This window comes from Macaca nemestrina, chromosome 11, assembly GCF_043159975.1.
Source record: "Macaca nemestrina isolate mMacNem1 chromosome 11, mMacNem.hap1, whole genome shotgun sequence".
NCBI lineage: Eukaryota > Metazoa > Chordata > Mammalia > Primates > Cercopithecidae > Macaca > Macaca nemestrina.
The window spans coordinates 23,131,387-23,153,591 of NC_092135.1; the positions used below are offsets into that span (position 1 = coordinate 23,131,387).

The 22,205-nt window shown below is 38.6% G+C and overlaps 1 long non-coding RNA gene across 2 annotated transcripts in view; it reads right to left on the reverse strand.

Moving 5' to 3' along the window:
- Positions 1–3,116: 3,116 nt before the first annotated feature.
- The window catches only part of LOC105492590 (uncharacterized), a 79,348-nt gene continuing 60,259 nt past the window's right edge, over positions 3,117–22,205 (reverse strand). For both annotated transcript variants that reach the window (XR_011609719.1, XR_011609720.1), the window contains exon 5: positions 3,117–8,567. This is a non-coding gene — a long non-coding RNA (uncharacterized lncRNA). The remainder of the gene's footprint in view (positions 8,568–22,205) is intronic.

Genomic DNA, 22,205 nt, shown 5'->3' on the forward strand with positions numbered 1-22,205 from the left:
CCCCTGGGTTCAAGCAATTCTCATGCCTCAGCCTACCAAGTAGCTAGGATTACAGGCACCCACCACAATGCCCAGCTAATTTTTTAAAATTCGGTAGAGACAGCATTTTGCCATATTGGCCAGGCTGACCTCTAACTCCTGGCTTCAAGCAATTTGCCCACTTCAGCCTCCTAAAGTGCGGGGATTACAGGCATGAGTTAACCAAGCCTGGCCCATTACTCTCTTTTTAATACCCCAAAGGCAACTAATATCCTAATTTCTCACACAAGAGATTGGTTTTGCCTGGGTGTTGAACTTTCTGTAAAGGGAATATCAGTATATTGTTTGCCATATTGATCTATGTTGTTTTATGTAACAATAATGCGTATTTATTCATTGTTCCATAGTATTCAATGTAGAAATAGATCACAATTTATTTCCTATTTCTTCTCCTAATGGATATATTTGGGTTGGTTTCAGTTATTATTATGAATATGATGCTTTAAATATTCTTGGATTTTTAAGTAAAAATATGTGCAGATTTATAGCTCAACAGAAAAAGCTCTTTTTACCTGGATATCTGGATTTTTTACTCTTGGTGAAGATAACCGCAATGAGATTTATCATGTATGATTTAAAGTCAGGAAATGCCTCCTGGTAACCTGCAGGGTCAGTTTTTCACTGATGGTTTACAACTGGCCTAATTGGTTTGACAAACCTAGCTTGATTATATGGACAAGGAGATACAGAAGGCTTGTTGAGAACTTCTCTTCCAAGCCCTCCTGAAAGCAAGACTGCTAGCACAGAATCTTGGTGTTTCACACTGGAGACAGAATGCACACTCTGTGTCTGTGAATACTTGTAGCCTTGGGTAGCTTTCAACATGGGATGTCTTTGAGACTCCCAGTCCATGCCTGCGCTCTCTTTCACTTGCTGCACCATATCTTTGCCTTTAAATAAAAGCCCCACGTAAATATGTTCCGTGGAATGTGGTGGTTCCTTTCAAATATCCAAACAAGAAGCTTTTCAGTATGTATACATTTCTATTGAGAATATACCTAAGAATGAATTTGCTATTTGCTGGTTCATAAAAATATATATATTGATATATTGATATTTAGACAAAATTTGCAAGTAAAATACACACAAAAAATTTCTTGAACCATTAGAGAATAAGTTACTGACCTGATTCCCAATTACCACCAGATATTTTGGGATTTATTCCTGACAAACAGGATTTCTCCTACATATTCACAACTATCAGCGTTGGTTGTATTCCCGCTAATACCCTGTTACTGTCTAATCCCAAGACCCCATTCAAGACCCTGGCACTCTACATTAAGCTAACCCCTGTGTGTAGTTACCCTTTTCACTCTACTCTGGCTCCAACACCTCATGCTTGGCCACCCTCATTCTTGGATGCCATCCTTGGGCTCCGACCTAACCCCTAGATTATTATCCATTTCACATAGATACTCTTCTCATCCTTCCTCAGCTAAACCCGTGGGGGTGCTCACCCAACCCTGCTCAGTTAGGCTCTGACACGCCAAACATGCTACATCACTGTGATGATGCCCTTTTCATCTTGCCTGGATTCTGCCACCACTTTTGCACGGACTCCTTCTCCTGTTCTTTGGCTTTGATACCTGGCACCTTGGAGCCCTCTTATACAGATGCCCCTTTCATTCGATTTAGACCAGAAAAATCCCACAATGATCTACCTCTTCTACATGCAAATCCTTTTTATCCCATTCTGTGCCATTGCCTTACATAGGTACTAATAGCCTGTTGAGTTTAGACACCAGGTGATGGATAATACATCTATCTGGATGCTTCCTCACTTTGTTTTGATTCTGACACCCCACGTGGGTCACCTACATGCATTGAAGCCGTTACTCAGTTGTGGCTTCAATCCACATGAGGCAGCCTTCTTCTGTAGACAGAGGAATTAACCATTTTTCCCTATTCCAAAAATTAACCATTTCCCCAAAGAGCATGGGTTTCTGCCATGGAGAAATAGTGTTTGGATACAAAGGTCTAGAAGCTAGGTGTTCTAGGTTTTCTCACTTCACAAAGCTAAGAAATACATATGCATATGCCAACCAAAGCATACCATAAGGGTAAAATGATGACCTTTTTGAGGTTGGGGGTCACTATCTTTCCATTCCTCTCTTCCTTAGAGTATTTCCTTGAAATCTTAATAGGTCCAAATAATTTTACTCTTTTAATTTTGCAATGGAAGAATGCAGACTTTCTGATCCTTGGAATTGTAAATAAATGCCTTCAAAACTTACTTGGGAGTTTTTCCCAAGAAGACTATCTTAGGATGTAACCCTTTGTCTCTTGAGGAGATGAGAAGTTATTTTCACTTCTGCTTTGCTAAATAAATTATGTGAAAGTCTCTATAGATTTTTTAGTCACTTTTGTAGTACCTACGAGCATAGAAATCTGACCATGTTCATGTAGTAATAAACTGTGTTCTCTTTTCTATGTTGGTTCAGAGAGGTCTTTGTTAGTATTATTTTATTTCCAACAAACACACACCCTATATTTCTGTATTGTTACTTTCTAGAGATGGATGATTTTGGATGGTTAAATGTTGATAGAAAGGCACTAATGAAAAGTAATTAAGAAAAAACGCATTTACAGATTTGGTGACAGGAAATAAAGAAATTTTTCATGTTGAGCTCTAATTATCTCTGAAAGGTAGAAGGGAAGTCATTAGTTGAAAGTATACATGGAATTGGAGGTGGAAGTTTTGAGAAAAATGGAGGCTTATAAAATTAAAATAGGTGTTTCCAATAATGTGAAACAGAACTGATTAAAGAACAAAGCAGACATGATTGCCGAGGAGTCTCTCAGATGAGTTCACGTTGATCACTGTAGTCTATTGTTTCACAATAACTCATTCCAAAGCAAGCTGCATATTGGATTCACCTGGGATCTTTTAAGTTATACTGATTCCTGGGTCCCACCTGCAGAGATTCTGTTGTAATCACTCAGGAGTCTGACATCAGCATGCAGATTTCAAAAGTTCCTCAAGTGATTTTAAAGAGTCTTGAAGATCAAGAACCATTGACCCAGACAGAATGTTCATCACCTTTATTGTTTTCCACAAAAACCTACCATGTAAAGAATTTGTGAAGATAGAAAAGTTTATTGCAAATTACAAATTGAGAGTTGAATTGGCAAACAAATTGAGTCAAATTAAATTCTGAGTTTTAAAACTTTCCTATGGCCACCCCAAGAGTCTGGAACCTTCCCTGGGCCTTCACCCCATTGTCTCCAAGGTCAAATCATTTCACTAACTCTTCTCCACCTCCCCAGTCTCTGCTTTCTGCCTGCCTTTACCTAGTCTACCTGACTCTGTGAACTATAGGTTGGTGCAAAGGTAATTGCAGTTTTTGCCATTAAAATTGATGTAAAAAACCGCAAATTACTTTTGCACCAACCTAACAAAACTTCTCACTCCATCACTCAGAGTGATTCAGCTCTCACTAACAACTTGGTGTTCTCAATTTTCCTTTAGCATGGACTACAGCTATTCATCACTTTTGAGAATTTTTAAGAAGCAACATTCTTGCATGTGATCTGGTTTATAGAACCAGGATAAAAGGTCAGTGCTGACTCCAAAGTTTCCCAGACCCAGGAGCTCCTCAGAAATATGTGGCAGAGACAGACCTGCAGGATAAAGACAAGATATGCATTATTTTCTCATTCATTCCATAGATAGCTAGTCCCAGCCTACCGTATCTCAGTATAGAGAGCTGGTCCCAGCCTTCCATATCTCTCAGTATAGAGAGCTCGTCTCAGCCTACTGTATATATCTCAGTATAGAGAGCTCATCCCAGCCTACATTTATCTATCTCAGCATAGAGAGCTGGTCCCAGCCTACTGCATCTATCTCAGTATAGAGAGCTTGTCTCAGCCTACTGTATATACCTCAGTATATTGAGCTCGTCCCAGCCTACCATTATCTATCTCAGTATAGAGAGCTGGTCCCAGCCTACCGTATCTATCTCAGTATAGAGAGCTCATCTCAGCCTACTGTATATATCTCGGTATAGAGAGCTCATCCCAGCCTACCATATCTCAGTTCAATGAAAGAAAAAAGATAGACAAATAGATACAGTAGAGTGTAGTCCATATAATGGTTTAGTGCACATAGGAAGTACGCAAGTACAGTAACATATGGACAAACCAGAGGATGGGAGAAGGAGGAAATTGAGAGAGCATTGCAAGAAGTGAAGAACCCAGGGTTTGAGCTAGCCTCTTGAATCCACATGTATAGAGTTGTAGAATTGGAGTACTATAAAGGATGTTAGAAATCGTCTAATGTAATCACCCTTTGTTACAGATTAGAAAATAGAAGTTTCATAACCTAGGAGTTGAACTGCATTGCAGAAAGTCCCATAACAAGTCAGGGGCAATGCCAGGATTAAATTGGAATCTGGGTTCATTGACGACTGGCCCAGTGATACTTCCTCAACAGGTGAATTTCTAAGGTTCTATGAGCTCTGCTACAGGAGGGAATAGGCCATCAATAGGGTCGCTGGTGGCAGTAGAGGCCTAAACCTGCATGGCTTACACCTGTGTCTGCAAAGTGACTGACTCATTCCAGTCCCATCTGTCCACTCTGCAGTACTTCTTCTCAGAAGTTACCAATGGGGGACATGCTGGATAGATAATTTGGCTTGAGCATAGGGTGTGAGGGAAGGGCACATACTGAAAATAGGAAGGAGAATGAGAAACCTGAAACAAGAACCAGCCTAACAAATACTATACCTTTGAATGGTAAAGCAGGCATATGGTATGGCTTTAGAAAATGACAAGATAACAAAGAAGAGCAAGTAAGACTAGAAAATTGTGACTTTGGGATCTTGTGTCTGAAATAAATGGAGAGACACTTTGGGGGAGTGGCAGGCAATGAAGACACATCTACCGTCTGAGGAGGTGACTCAGAGAAATTCAAAAGAGGTTTTCGTTTTTTTTTTTTGTTTTTTTTAAAGTCTGATTCAAATATAGTGAAGTGAAGGAGGGTAGATCATTCATTCTCAACTCACTGTGCTTAGTTTCTTAAACGCTGGCCGAATTGTAAAAAACATTTTTGAATGGGACAGTTCTGGTGTCAGCTGTTCTTTCTTTTCTTTTTATTTACCCACTGCTGAAGACTACCATAGAGACATTCTCTACATTCAGTTAGTTAGTTTGACATTTCCCAATTTTCACATTTTAAATTATAGCCTAGGAAACTTCTTTACTTGGAGAAAGATACTCTTATATTAAAACATAAAACTTTTCCCAAGCATCCACTAGTTCATCCAGTAAGCAATTTCTTCATTACACACCAGGGGTCAGTATTGGATTATTAATTTACATGAGCTATTAATTTTTACTTTCCCAGTAATAAAAATGAGAAACAAAGCACCAAAAATTGTTATTGTATTAGAGCTTTAGTGTTAGTTCCTTAAGCAAGTATCATCTGTGCAGACATGCATAGATCATGAACGGCTTAAGAAAAATACAAAAGAAAAAGAAAAAAAGCCATCACAACGAAGGCAGTCTTTGTTCTTGAGAAAGGTGGCCTTTGTTCTTTAGGAAGACATCCATGACTCATTCCAGGCACATTAATTATGCTGCTTTTACACAAAAGTTAGTTACTTTTATATGTGAGAATTGTTCACAACTAGTAGTATTAACAGACATGCTAGTAGTGAATTGGAAAGATAACGATAGTTTTTAGAGCCTCATTCAAATCTGCATATCTAAAACAGTGTATCAATTTGGGATGGCCAAAGTTACAGATAATTTGGAGAAATAAAATAGGGGCCCAGCAGTAAAATAATGACTGTATCTCCAGAAGCTTTAAAATTAAATGGAAAGAAGAAAAGACTAAAGGCAGATCAAGCTATTATACTGACTACAGACATATTAAAGGCTTTCCACAGAAAGAGAAAATAGATTAGTCTTGTTTTACTCTAGTCAACAGAGGGTAGAATTATAGAACTGGAGATTGCAGTTGCATATAAGATAGAATTTTTTTTTTTTTTTTTTTTTTTTTTTTTCCTGAGACGGAGTCTCGCTGTGTCACGAGGCTGGAGTGCAGTGGTGCGATCTTGGCTCACTGCAAGCTCTGCCTCCCGGGTTCATACCATTCTCCTGCCTCAGCCTCCCGAGTAGCTGGGACTACAGGCACCTGTCACCATGCCTGGCTAATGTTTTTAAAATTTATTTTTAGTAGAGATGGGATTTCATAAGATAGAATTTGTAAGACTCATAGCTATTCCAACATTTTTGTTTAAGGTGCTATAGGGAGTGCCAACATCTAGTATCAGAACAAACTAGATGAATGCCAAAATCTCTTCTATTTTAAGGTTATATGAGTAGGTGATTATGATGCCAAATCCAAATTCCAAACCTCCTTCCAGGCATATATATTCGGGTGGCACCTGCTTTAAGAAGTCTCCCTTAACCTGCCAGAATACAGTTTGCTCATGCTTCTAATACTATGAGCATAAATTGTCTTTTGTCACCTTTTGAACCATATTGTACATTTAGTATTATTTAACTTTGTGTTGTTATGTCTTATCTAAAACCAAGATTCTTCTTTTAGGAATATATGTTATTTTATCCTCTGTGACACCTCACGCAATACGATGGAGTTAGTAGATACTCGGATAATATTTGTAGTCTGAACCTATTTCCTTATCTAAAAAGAAATGAATAAAAACACCTACTTTACCTGCCTCACTGAGCTGTTTTGAAGATCAAATGAAATAATGTGCCTGAAAGCACTTTGAAAAGTATAAAACATTATACAAACGTAAGGCATTATTATTTCAGAGGGGGATTCTCTCAGTTATAACCTCCATGTCAGCTTGAACATAACAGCAATAAAGGAACATTTTTTAAAACTTAATCTGAAAAGAAACTTGTCCCTTCTGGGCACAAATTATAAAACTCCCCCAAAAAATGTTTGTATGCATTTTTGTTTGTTTGTTTCTAAATAGCATAATGAGCTATGGTCTTTCAGGGAAAATGTTGCTCTGATAGAAGCAATTCACAATGTAGAAAATTGCCCTTGTGTACTTTCAGGAAAGAATTGCAAACAAATGAGCTATTTTGTCTTCTCAAGCAAAGGGACTTCCCAAGCATGGGTGGCAGCTGTTCAAGTCTATCTGGTCAAGAATTCACTAAGATCATAATGTGAAAGTTCCTCAAATGCAGATTTGCATAACAGCCTGCAAATGTTCCTTTGGAGATGAAATGGTTTCTCAGGCCAATAATCTGCATATTTAAAAGTCTCTAAATACATGTTTATGGAATAATTCGTAACAGCTTAAAAGAACTATCATGGTGCACTGGGAAAGTCATCTATATTGCAGGATAGATTTCTTCTGTTGGTTGGTGAGCATTTGTTTATAGTCTGCCTTGACTGTACCACGATTTTATAAGCAGTTCTTTTATTTTTTCAAAAGCATCATTCTGGGACAAAATATTGTGAACAAATAGGGAATATTACTATATTTGTGAAACCCCTTGTTAATTTCCAAGTGATATTTTAAACCTTGAATAAGACATGTATGCTCATAAATAAGGAGGGAAAAGAAATAATTAACTCAATGTTCATAAGAGCTTCTCTTATGAATAAGAAAGAGATAAGTGATAGAACTATAATCTACAATCTACTCTGATAGTATATTTGCATCACATCTTAAGCTTTGTTTAGTATTTTAACATGCTGTTTCTTATTATATGTGAAGAATGCTGTGAAGTAGCATGTCAATGTTTTGCAGATGAATAAACTGATGCTAAAAGAGGTTAAGTGATGGATTTTGTACTTCCATTATCTCAAAAGTGCAACTAAAACTGCACTTAGGATTGCCACTCCTGTCTGGGGCCATGGCTTTGGTCCTATTTTTTGCAAGTCTCTGGATGACCTCTGTCCACCCACTGCCTCTGAGTGCTCTCCTCTCCTTGGCCTTCCTCCCTGGTTTCAGTCCAACACCAGTCACCGCTCTTCAGAATCCTCATGAAACTTCAGGAAAATTGACTGGGTAGGGCTTGTTTCAGAATTATCCTCCAGCGATCTAGGGCTGATTTAGAATTCAGAGAAAGAAGCAAAAGTGCTTATCAAAATGTCTGTTCTAGAGGTAAGCTCAGAGGCACCATGGCAATCCCCACATTTCCCTAGGATGTCTTCAGAAACACCTGATATTGCCATCTCAGGCCCAGATATCATCCATCAGCCAAAGGTCATGGGCAACATTCACATTTTCAGAGTAAAGATGGTTTTAGAAGTCCGTGGGCAATCATCAGTCATGCAGGGAGTTCCAGGGACCAGCCAGTTGTTCCTTTCATGAGTTAGGAGGCAGTAAGGACATCACTGTGATCATTTCCACTGAAGACACAAATTTAAGTCCACTCTGCTACTCAGCAGTTAATGCTGACTTTTGAAAATTATGAAGCAATTATCACCATGGTCTCCTTCTAGGTTTATCAGTGCAGTCAGCTCCATGGTCTCCTTCTAGGTTTATCAGTGCAGTCAGCTCAGAAAACTTTCATTACTTCAGTATATCCAGCTCCAGCTAAACAGAAAGGGAACAATGAAAACAGGCTGACATTTGATTCAGAGGTTCTGGAAAGAAAGTGGAAGTGGCAACAAAGTGACTGCACTTAAAATCCTCCAACCTAACATCATCAGGGTCCAGGGTAGACCATCTGGGGCTACAGGGGAGAGAAGCCAGTTTCAGAAGCTGTCTATTATAAGCAGCTCTGATTAACGTCTTAGGACCACAAGACAAATTATCATTGGTATTTGGAGGCGAAAGGTCTTGGATGCTCTGGACTTGGGTGAATATCTGGGTCTAACTCACAATTCTCAGAAAGGCCTTTTGGGTCCATTCCTGATGTATTAACAAAATGCCTGAAACACAGTGGGGTTTGAGCAAATGATAGAATGAATGTTTATGGAAGGACAATTCTTTGACCTCTTCTACTACGTCCTTTAAAGAAAGGTTTTCAGAATTTATGGTTAAAGTATTGTGTAGGTTGAGCATTCCTAATCCAAAAATCTGAAATTCACATTTTTTGAATGCTGACACGATGCTCAAAGGTCATGCTCAAAAGGAAATGCTCATTAAAGCTTTTCAGATTTCAGATTTTTGAATTTGGGATATCAACCAGTAAGTTTAATGAAAATATTGAAGATTTTTTTAAAAATCCAAAACACATCTTATCCCAAGAGTTTTGGATAAGGAATACTCAACCTGTATTTCAATTGTTTGCTTGTTTGCCCTGTCATCAAAAATGAGCCAGGTACGGTGGCTCATACCTGTAATCCCAGCACTTTGGGAGGCTGAGGCAGGCAGATCACTTGAGGTCAGGAGTTAGAGACCCACCCGGACAATATGGCAAAACTCTGTCTCTACTAAATATATATTAAAAAAATTAGTCTGGCATGATGGCAGACTGATTTTGTAATCCCAGCTACTCAGGAGGCTGAAGTAGGAGAATCACTTGAGCCTAGGAAGCGGAGGTTGCAGTGAGCCAAGATTATGCACTGCACTCCAGCCTGGGTGAGAGAGTGGGACTCTGTCAAAAAAAAAAGACAGACAGACAGACAGACAGACAGAAAGAAAAAGAAAGAAAGAAAGAAAGAAAGAAAGAAAGAAAGAAAGAAAGAAAGAAAGAAAGAAAGAAAGAAAGAAAGAAAGAAAGAAATTAAGTTTCTTCAGGAGAGAAATTGTACCTTGTTCATGTCCATCACTCCCATGTATAATATGGCTCCATAAGAACTCAGTCCTTACGAAACTCCATTCAGTAAGGACTCAGTTTTTTCAGAATGAACAGACCAAGTAAGACCAATTAATTACTTATTGTCATGTAGCTCAGATGAGGAAGGGCTGGGATTTGAGAAAAGGCTCTATTACTGAATAGGATCTGGGTGGATAGATTCCATCACAGATGTAAAGCGAGACTACACTAGCCTGTCCGACAAGATGAAGCGATAGTAGGTTGTAGTTCAGTTAAGTAGATACCCATGAAGGGTTACAAATTAAGTGTTGGCCTGTCCAAAGAGATGGATGCAGTATGAGACAATTCATCCTTACAAGAAGGATAGCAAATTGAAATTAGAAATATTTGGCATTTCAGAGGAGGGTCCCAGACAATGGTCTAGGATCCAGGACTGGGGTACCCTTTCCTGAGGGCAATGACACGTAACAAAAAAGAATCAAGCTGAGGAATCAGATTTGGGTGCTCAGGAATCAGACTTGGGTGACTGGAGAGCAGGAGACTAAGTAACAGACTGAGATCCACTTAGCAGAACCAGGGTGTTTTCTCGGCATTAGCTCAGAGACAAAGAAAAAAATGATGAAACCACAGCTTGTAGACATGTAGTCATGTACACCTCCTTAGCATCATTTCAGGATTTGTGCTGAAAGTTAAGGCAATGGTGAAGCTGCAGGAGGACTTTAGGTGGTCATAGCTCAGGAAGGAAGGGTCTTTCAGAGACTTGAAATTAGGCCTGAGCTAAAACATTTGCAATCTTGGATTTGCTTGCGGATGTTCATTCTAGTAACAAACACACACCAATTTAATTTCCTGATGTTTATTTCAGGAGATTTACAAGAACTAATTGCCTTGGAAGTGATTTTTTTAAACATCCATTATAGAAAATTCTTTTTCTCACTTGTGAACCCCTCTGAGAAAGAAGTATTATTTATGCAAGTTGATACCTGTTGAACTATTAGAGAGTTGCGGGGAAAAGCCTTCACAATGTTCACAAGAAAAAGCCTTCTCCAACTATGTCTTACAGATGTATTCTTAAAATAATGACTTGACATATTTATATGTACATCTTTAGTTTAATATCTTACCTAATTGTCCAAAAACTAATTCAATGTTGTTTGTGATGCATTAAATGAACAAAAGATAAACTGGGTAATAGAGAATCCAGAGAGCCTAGTGGCCCATGAAATCACTGGATTTGCAAAGTGATTTTCTCTTCAGTGCTGTGCACTATCTGAGAACAAAATCCGTTGGCAAAGCACTTTAGTGGCAACCAATGGATTAGCACACAGAGATATTAGGAATGCCACATGGGGTCCAACCAATGGGCCATCCAGGCCAGCTTAGTGCAAAGGCAACATGAGAGGATTTTGGAGAGTGAGGTTGCCCGATGTGGTATCAGTTTATAATGTTGGGATTATTTAATGTATCTTCCAGAAATCATTTTGTGAACTAACACGTAACTGTAATCTATCATTTTATATAACTCCCTTGACTGTCCCACAGCGCTCCCTCTTTGTGTTCCATAAATGTAATGCACAATATGTGAAGAGAAAATTAACATTCCCTTTTTTTCTACTTGCAGACTTCCAGACATTTCCTGAAACCTTAAACTCTTACTGATTCATTAAACTATCCCCATTCCACTTTTCTAAGCAGCAAGTAGCTCTCAATGTGTAGTCCTCAGATGGGCAGCATCCACTGGAAAAGTGCTAGAAATGCACATTCTCGGGCCTCACCCCAGATCTGCTGAAACAGCTCTGGGGTGGGACCCGACAACCTACATTTTAACAAGCCCTCCAGATGACACTGAAGCATGCTCAAGACTGAGAAGACTGCATTATGGTAAATTTACCCACCCACCCTCGGGCAAAAATAATGTGGAATTGCATTTACTTTTTAGTTTGATGAGTACTTATCTTGGTGTCTTTTAATTCACCTGATGTTTCCGTTGGTAACAAAACCAACAAAAACATTGTAAATTTGGTATACTGAAATACAAAATAAGAGTGAAGGAGAGAACACAGGTAGTGAAATCAACTACTATAAAGTAGTTTGGGGCAATTCAGTTTAGAGACAAGCATTATACCTCAAAAACCCAATGAGCATCACATTATAAAAGCATAGCTCCAAAGCTGATGATTTTGAGTGAGAATCCTTGAGTCACAAAGAGATTAGCTCACATTCATTATTTCCAAATTTCCCTCACCAAAGCGCAAATTACTAAGGCATTTTTGAGACATTTTTATCAAAATGAAAATAAATGTGTTTGACAAATAATGGAGCAAACTGAGATATATAAGATATTTACTTGTTGGAATATCTGAACATATTAGAAATGTGTCCTTAATTTACTCTATTTGTCTTATATGAAATGTAAAACAATTTTATCCATTAGCTTTTAAACATGTTCCAACTGACGCATGTTCCAACTGCTCCAGCCCTGTTGCATAGGACAAGACTCAGTTTTTTCAGAATGAGCAGACCAAATAAGAACAATTACTTATTGTCATAAAGTTTGTGGTTTTTGATCACATTTTATAAGGGCACAATATAATGTGTTTAATCATCATGGCGGCCACTCTTTATACATGACTTTTTAAAAACTTTTAAATGCAAACTTCAAAACTTTTGCCTCATCCTGAATGAGGCCTCATAACAAGCCCTCCAGATGACTCTGTACCAGTGGAAGTACTGGTACCTCAGTATCAGTAGAAGTCTGATTTCATATTCGATGAGTATTTGTTGAAGGAGAATATTTGTGCCTGTGTTCTGCTGGGCATTTCTGAAGGATATTGACCAGCACAGCATATAAATACTACGCTAGCTGTGTCATAGATTGGCACAATGGCAGAAAGAGTATCTCTGAGAATTTACATCCTGGCAGAGGCAAATTATTCAATCAGTCAACTAAGGAGCAAAACATTGTTAAATTCAATTGGAAAAAAAGTTGAAATTTTCTCATATTCTCTGTCATCTAATATCTGATATGTTTTTAATCTATTCAGTTACTCTTCTCTGGATTTCAAATAGAATTTCTAATAAAATGTGTACCAATTCTATCATCAAGCTATTTATGTTCTTTACATTTCTGTTCTTGATAATTATATGCTAGTCTTTGAATATGAAGATAATGCTTCTGACCCAATATTCATAATGCATGTGCCTCAAGTTGCTATGCTTTGCAAGAGAAATAAGTTTATATTGATCTGATGCACTCTCTTTCCCAGTCTTCATGTGACCAATAGCAGCAACTGCAAGACTGTCTGTCACCTGAGTGTGGCTTGCAACCAAGCACATGTGGGAATTCAGTGAAGGCCCTGGTCTTGGCCTCATTATCAACAAAAACCAGCCAAAGACAGTGGTCACTCTTTATCCATGTAAATAGACACTATAATTTATTTTCAAAAAATCCAAAGGACAAAATCTAAAACCATTGTAATACCAGAAATCTGCACTGTGGGTACTTGGATGATGACAGTTGATAAACCTGGGAGGTTTACAATGGCTAGATTGTCAGAAGGCATTAAATGTATGTTCTAATAATAAGAGAACAAGAAAAAAGAATGTCCTGGTGATGTGTAAATTTAAAATACAGTGGTACATGTTAGGAAAACCAAAAACCATTCCATGAACTTTGAAATGAAGGGAGATAGTTCTGAGAGAACTAAAGGAACTGGACTTGAGATCCAAGTTCACAATTTACTCAATTTATTTTTTTTTATACTTTAAGTATGGAAAATTTAATTTTATTATTATAGATAGTAAGGTATAATAGAGAATATAAAGTCCTTTAAATTAAAGTGGTTATAGATCCTGGTTTTCATGACACTCCTATATTATGCTGATGGTTCCTATGTCAACATTAACATTACCCCCTTCAATTTACAAGTGTCTTGCAGTGAGTATGCATGCACGTGTGTAGTTTTCATTTTTATTCTTGTTTCTTTTGCGAAAATGAAATGATAGCAAACATGTGATTCTGAAACTTTCCTCACTGAATATGTATCTTAGAATCTTTATTTTTCTTATTATTCAAAATAATTCCTTTTTTAACCTACTACTTACTCATCATTAAATATAGTTACTTAATCCTCTTTTAAAACCATTTGCATTGTTTTAAATTTTGCCCTACTGCAGATAATTTCACCACATTCTTTTAAGCTATAACTGCACATGTTCTAGTATTTCTGCAGTTTAAGTTTTTGGAAATGGTATTGGCTCAAAAAAATTAACATTAAAATCATAATGAATATTCCCAAATATAGACACATTTTTGAATCTCACATTTCAATTTAATCACTATCATAAAATTTCAACTTTCCTTAATAATACTTCGAGTTTAAACTAAGGAGTTTTAATTGTTTAAGACCACAAAGATTTCTATCAGAGGGAGGACAAGATGTGTAATATTTTGTTTTGTAATTCATCTGTTGCAGAAAACATCACTGCTGTTTGGAAATTGAGAAATTGTCCAAACAAGTACACTATGGACAACAAATGTGGTGAACTGCCCATCCACACTGAAGTTTCAGAGCCATGGGAGACTTGAGACATCTTCTAAGACAGTTTAAAGAAGTCTCATTTATTTGTCTTTTTATACAATGTAGCAAATCAATATATTAAATAATATAAGAACACCAAGTTTTCTTACATATAAAACTAAAATAACCTATCAAACAAAGCTGTTCCATGTAACTAAGAACTCATTAACCCTGAGGTTCTAGGACTTAATGAAGTCAGTGAAATAGCAGATGATAGTCTCTCATGTGCAACTAGGGCTGCTGATGGGAAAAATATACAATATCACAGATTCGTCAGCGATGTGGCTGGATCATTGGGTGTGCGAAATGCATCAGCCCTGACTCAGAGATGCCCTCTCTTGCTCATCTTCCTGTCGTTCTGGTGCTGAACACCTGTGCCCACCCATAGCGATCGGTGACCGAGGGCATGAGCACAAACACCTTCCCTTTCTCCCTTATTTCTTTCCCTCTTTTCCCTTTATTCATTTCTCTACCCTTCTTCCTCCCCTTCACAACCCCAACTCTTTTCATATCATCAACAAATGGCAAGTACAGGCCCTAAGGAAGACACAGATGACTAAGAAGCTTCTGCCCTTAAGAAGCCCATGATCTAGTCTGGAAGACTGACATATAATCTGAGGATCAGACAGCCTGATGAACACCATGATCATGTGCCTGACACCTTAGAATAAAGAAAATGCGGCAACTCATGTTGCTAGGAGGAATCGGGAGAGCTTTGCAGAGCATCTGGCATTTGTGACGTGTCTGGAAGTTCATTGTCTTTGAGTGTAGGAGACCACCGTTGGGGCACGTAGGCTGGACCCAGGAACCTTGGACCCTGCATCCAACACAGGCTGCTGAATGGAAGACAGGTGACATTCTCTCTGCCCTCAGTCACTGCCCTGGCTTGCCCAGAAGGCAAGAAATTAAAGTGTTATAGGTGGTGTGTACTTGTACCTAAAGATGTCACTGCTAGCTGAGGGGAAATAAGGCCCTGAAGATTGTTAGGGCAGTGAAACTATTCTTTATGATACTGTAATGGGAAATATATGACATAGTACATTTAGCAAATCCCATAGAACTGTACAACACAGAGACTACACCCTAAAATAAACTATGGATGCTAGTTAATCACAATGCATGAATATTCATTCATCAATTGTACCAAATATGCCACACCAACACAAAGTGTTAATAGTAGGAAAAACCAGAGGCCAGTGGGGGGACAGAGTGTACAGGAACCCAATATATTTGGATCACATTTTCTGTAAACCTAAAACTGGTATAAAAGTCAAAGTCTATTAATTTTTTAAACACTCTGATATAGTTTGTCTACGTTCTCTTAGCCCCTTGTCTTTGTGAAAATAAGAGCAGAATTTTGGTTTTCCTTCTTTAGGACAAGAATTACATTTTAAAAAGCTCCTCCATTACTTTTGATATATCTATTTTTTTAAATAACTGGTCAAACACTTTAATATTAATGAATGTAGAGCCAACAGGATATCCTGGTAGATTGGAAATGGGAGAAACAGAGGCATAAAGGATGATGCTGAACTTTTTGGCTTGAGCAAGAAGAAGCAGCGATGGTACTAGGGTGAGCCAAGTGAGATGTTGAGGGCATAAAATTTAAGGAGGACCTTGCGTAGCCATACAAAAGTAAGGCCAGCACTTTCCTGATGCTCCGAATGCCTTAAACGTTGTGCCCAACTGGCTGGCTTGCTTCACCCTTTTCCTAGTCCTGACTGGAACAATGGTGTCACGATCCACTGAGTCGGGGCAGGCTAAGCAGAAGCATGTTTGGGGAGGTTGGATTGAATATAGAAGCCTTGTTCTGGATATGTTGACTCTGAGATGGCCGTTGAACATTCAAGTGGAGACATCAGGTAGTCAGTTCATCTCTGAGTCTATACCTCAGGAAAGAGGCTGAGACTAAAATTATGTATTTATAAGCTATCACAAAACTAGATGAACCCATGAAGAAAGTGAATGCGAATGGATAGATAGATAGATAAGGGAAGAGTTTCAAGGCCTGGCCATGAAATACTTCTATTTGTCACAAAGAAAAAGAGGAACCAGCAAGGAACCTTGAAAAAAAGCAAGCAATAAGAGAAGGAACACTGGCAGTGTATATTCCTGGAAGACAAGACAATGCTTCAAGGAGCAGAGAGTAATAAATTCTGTTTCATGCTGCTACAGTTGAATTAGACAAAGCTTGAAACTAGAACTTTGGTGTAGCATTGAGATCATCGACAATGTTGACTAAAACAGTTTTAATGGAGAGATAACAACAAAAGGCTGAACAGTGTGCCCTGAAGAGAGGAGAGAGGAGAGAGGAGAGAAATTTGATTCTGCAAATACATACAACTCTTTCAAAGGCTTCTTTTAGAAAGAAGAAGGGGGAGAGAGAGAGAGAGAGAGAGAGAGAGAGAGAGAGAGAGAGGTGAGAGAGAAGCCAGGGGGGAAGAGAGGTCCAGAATTTAGTACTTTCCCAGTTTTTCCAACTTGCATCCCAACCCCTTATCTCTGGGTTTAGCAATGAATACTTTGAGATTTTAATATTTCTCTCCTCAGAAGGTGAGATGCAGAAGAGGAGATAGGAAATTGAAATAACAACTTTATCCTGATGGGTGGGACAAATTCTATATGAGAGTTTTTCTACCAAGACACTTGTGAAAGGAAGGGACAACATGTGGCAATTCATCTAAGATCAGCAACTTTTTTTCTCTGTTTGAATTTGTTGATTTGGAAATTATTTTTCTGGCTCTGCAACTGAATCATCATTTGCTCTACCAGTTTTTCTAAAGTTTCACATGCTGATGCTAGTTAAGAAAGAATACATTTTAGCCTGCCAACTTCTGCTTACCAATGAGGATCTAAAAATGTGTTCAAAGGTAATTTGAACAGACTCTTTCAAGATAGTGCATCTTTTACTAGATCCGCAGAACAGTAAATATAACTTGATAATCACGCCAAACATTTCTTTGCATTGTAAAATTGAATTGGCAGCTTTGCATAATAAAGGGCTAAAATTATGAACCACACAAGATTTGCCTGAAACTTGATGGTTCAGGCTCAAAACTCTCTACTGAATACTCTTGTGCTTGCTTTTGTATTTATCCATTTTCATGTAACTGCTTACAGCAGACATTTCTTTTTTAAATCTTTTTTCATAAAAATAAATTTTAATAAATATGCCAAACCCACTCCAATAGCATTCATCATATCATATGTATTATATAAATACATATTTTACCATTATAATTGACAAATCAACATTTGTGAACTTGGTTCTTTGTGGATGCATTAGGAGCAGTGTTTCTTCATAGTATATAATATTTTATAATTTCTTATTCTTTACTGCTTGCTGTGCTGTACAAACGTTTATAAAATGAGTTGCTTTTGGGGTGTGAAATGAGTAATCATCAGAGGAAAAGCATTAGGGACGAGATAGTGGAGTGAGGATCATGAAGCATTTGCATGTCTTTCTCAAGGTCATGGATAAATTTCAGCCCCATGGAAAATCTTGAGAAACAATCCAGCAAGAATGAAATCATTAAATGTTAGCTTTCCCCAAGTAGAAATTCCATAATAGAACTATAAAATTGCTGCTTGCAAATTTTATCTTCCAACTTGTATGCGAAATTAGGAAACTGAAAGGGCCAGGAGGGACCTTGGAACTCATCTAGTCTGAACTTATTGTGCATAGGGAAAGCTAAGCTGAGCCATTCTGCAAGCCACACTAATGTGACATAGAAAATACTAGAACCTAAGGTTCAGTATTACTGTTTCAGGTGTTCATCTGCTACAACAAACATTTATCAAACAACTAGTAGGTATAAGAGATCATTTAAATCCACCCCAAAGGAAACAAAGTTGAGGAAAGTATTCTTTGGCTTTGCAGAAATCACCATCTATTATCAAAGCATAGGATAGAAATTTCAATATCTAAAACACAAGATCTAATTTGTTAAGTGCCATGAAAATGATATAAGAATTTAAGAAGGGAGAGATACAATGAAGTTTGGGCAAGCCAGTATGTTTCTTGAAGGAATAATTGCGAAGGTAAAATCTCAGTAAAGAAAAATGGGGAAGAAGACGTTAAGCCTGGCAGAAGGAATATTATTAGCAAGTGCAGAAAAATATGCTGTAATAAAAAAGAGCAAGTAGCCTAATGTGACTGGATTTCAATTTACCTTTACATTTTTCTGTCATGTTATTCCATGCTCATAAATTATGGCAATAGTCTAAAGGAACTTGAATATCAGACCAAATTCCCTTGTCTTATATTGTAACCCACTCAACTCTCTAAGGAGGAAATAACCTGACCCCCATTCTCTGAGATTTGACCAAAAAAAAAAATGTGTAGCCTTCCTACAGTTTGTAATGCATTTCGGAAGGAAAGAGGAAAAAAGAACGAGTGTGTCCTATGTCCTGACCATGTGTTTTACTTGTTTGCTCTGAAAGCCATATCCTGCCCCATTTCCTGCTCAGCTCTGAATGTTGGTCTCAGAGTTAGGTTTAGCTAAGTGAAGGCAGAGGAGCGGGCATCCAAAGGGTGGAAGGCAAGGAGAAGCCAGACTATTTCTTCTCACTCTCTGTACTTGAGGTCGTATTTCTTCTCTGGTTTCGGTTCCTGTTGTGTAGTCTTTGCCATGGTTCCAGCCTGGAAGCTTCAGCATTTCCTAAGCAGTTCCTTCTCCATGATTTCAGGTCCTACTGAGGCCCCAACTCAGAGAATTCCATAGTGCCATAGCCTCCCTTTGACCTCCATTTCTGGTATGATAGAGACTTTCTGCTGTTGCTGAGTGCTTCATATTTCCTTATTAACCTTTGCGACTCTTCCAATATAGGATATTAAAGAATCATATTTCTGAAATGTTAAAAAGCATAACTGCCTTTAGATGTAATTAAACAAACGGCTTCAAACAAAGTCACCATGGGCCTCCCTCTTTCTCCCTATTCCTGGACTCTTCTTTGCTCTTTTTGCATTGTCTTTGCTGTCAGGTCAGTTATTTCTACATAGTTGGAAAGGTGACTTGTTTGGCCCAAGTCTACATCCTTATAGCTCATAATCCAAATGAAAAAGAGATTATCTATTTTCCAGAGACCCTGTATTAAATCTCAAAGTTGAATTTGATTGATTGGCTAGAGGGTAGGGAGATGAAATTCTCTGGTCTTGGTCATTGGAGGAGGGTAACATGTTATTTCAGCCTCATTCAAGTTTTATACTCAAAAGAAGAGATACTGGGCAAACAACAGCCATCTAAGACAGAGAGATGCTGAAAATTTTCCGTTTCCTCCTCCATATCCACTCTTGATCCTTTTCTAACCTGATTTTGTGCAAAGGAAGCTCACTTCCTTAGCCACTCTCTTCCTTTATCTTCTGACTTTATGTCAAGGGCAGCCAATGAAGCACACTGCTGTGGGATTGGAAAGCAAGAGGAAAGAGCCTTAGTGGGGTTTATTCCACCCCCACCTGGCCAGACAGTGATGTGGCAGTGGTGGTGGCAGTATCCCTCACTGAAGCAGCTCTTGCTGGGTGGTCTCTCCCATGTGCAAGTTCCCCAATGCTCTGATAAGAGCTCTCACCTCCCCCATCCCCACAGGCCTGATGGTGGGAATAGCCTTCACTACCACTAGTCCCTGGGCACCTCCCTACTCTTAGTGGGTTCCTTAACTTTGTCCACACCCTGAATCAACTCTTGATAAAACCCTCTTCAGGTAACCTTTTTTTAGCATGCCAATTGACCCAGCCAGGACTTGGTACTTATGGCTTAAATGATTATTTCCACTTTCTAGCTGACAAAGGCAAAGCTTAAACATTTTCAGAAACTTACTAAAGACTACACAATGAGGAGGATGTGGGGTTGGGACTGAAATTTTTGTTTATTTGCCTTCAAAGTCTGGATCCTAAAAGAACAATTTCTTCCCTTTTGACAGGCATAAACCCAACAGGATCTATGCCATTGTCATGTGCCTTGTCTGTCTATATTCTACTGAGTGTGATGGGCCAAGCAGGTGGGGATTTTTGCTTCCTTAGTAAAATTGTCTCTTAAGTTAAAAAGAAAATCAAAATAAGATGGAGAATCCCCTCTCTTACATTCACAACTTCATGGCTGACTCCAGTTTGCTTTTTGATAATGTACATATTCCATTTCTTTCTTTCTTTCTTTTTTTTCTTTTTTTTTTGAGATGGAGTCTCGCTTTGTCACCCAGGCTGGAGTGCAGTGGCTGAATCTCAGCTCACTGCAAGCTCCGCCTCCTGGGTTTAGGCCATTCTCCTGCCTCAGCCTCCCGAATACCTGGGACTACAGGCGCCCACCACTACGCCTGGCTAGTTTTTTGTATTTTTTAGTAGAGACGGGGTTTCACCATGTTAGCCAGGATGGTCTCGATCTCCTGACCTCGTGATCCACCCGTCTTGGCCTCCCAAAGTGCTGGGATTACAGGCTTGAGCCACCGCGCCCAGCCCATATTCCATTTCTTATACTCTGTGAGTAAATGGGCCCTTCATAAGCCCATCCAAAGGGGAACTTACAATTTTCATTCTATCCCCTCCCCTTGTACTTTTCTTAAAGTGAATTGCTAGTTAATGCCTGAGAGAGTAAAATTCCTGATCCAATTTTTTAAACAAAACGTGTAGTTTTATGTGGAGGAAAATAGGAGTCTAGAGGATACTGGGTCTCGATGAACTTTACTCTTCTGAGGAAGGTTAGCAACGGGGATAGGAGTCAGTAGAGTCACCCTCATTAGTCATCAGCTCTGACTGTAAACAGTGGAATAATCGGTTATCATTCTTTACCATAGAACTTTCTCTGGCACCAGATTCATGTAAGTATAATTCAGAAATACAAAGTGGATAACAGCTTATTGTCCAAGGCTCCCAGGGACCAAAAAAGAAGATGCAAAAACAAATGCTTAAAAGTAGCCAAGTAACTTTGACCTGGAGTGCTGAAGTTCATTCCAACATCATTTCTATAATATCTCCATACCCAAATGGTATCCCAAAATACATTAAGGAATTAACTAAGAAGTTAGATGGAAAATAATAGCCGGGGTAAAGTGCAATTAATGTCATAGGCAGGAAAGGCAAATACACTGATTTAGCTGAGATTTGACACAACTTTGGAATTCAACTTGGCAAAGTAAGAGGGGACATTGGAAAAGCCACACCTTGCTAAGAGAGAAAGTAGCTTTCTATTCTGAAGTCACAGAAGGCCCAATCCGTGAGAGAAATGAGCAGTGCAGTTTACGGGAAGAATCCAATGCAAGAAGGCATTTACATGCAGCTAAAGCACTGACCTTTAGCTTTAGGAAGGTCAGAAACCTTATTTAATGACAAGGTAACAGAAGCAGAACTAGTACTTTTAAAATTATTTTTAGAATCTTACTTGTGATGCATGCTAATGTCCCAGAGTTGTGTGGGCTTTCCTCCAGAAGTACAGATTCACAAAGGGTTATTTATTTATTTATTTTATTATGCTTTAAATTCTGGGACGCATGTGCAGAATGTGCAAGTTTGTTACATAGGTATACATGTGCCATGGTGGTTTTCTGCACCCATCAACCCGTCATCTACATTAGGTATTTCTCCTAATGCTATCCCTCCCCTTGTCCCCCATCCTGAAAGGCCCTGATGTGTAATGTTTCTCTCCCTGTGTCCATGTGTTCTCATTGTTCAATTTCCACTTATGAGTGAGTTTGGTTTTCTGTTCCTGTGTTAGTTAGCTAAGAATGATGGTTTCCAGCTTCATCCATGGTTATTTTGAGAAAAGTTTAGAGTAAAACAAAAGACAGACAAAAGCCCTCTGTGGTCAGAGTTTGTGCTCTGAGAGGGGGTCCCTTTCTCCATGGTGCTAGACAGTCACGGTGATGCACAGACAAAACAGAAATGACTTCCTTGTTTTCTTC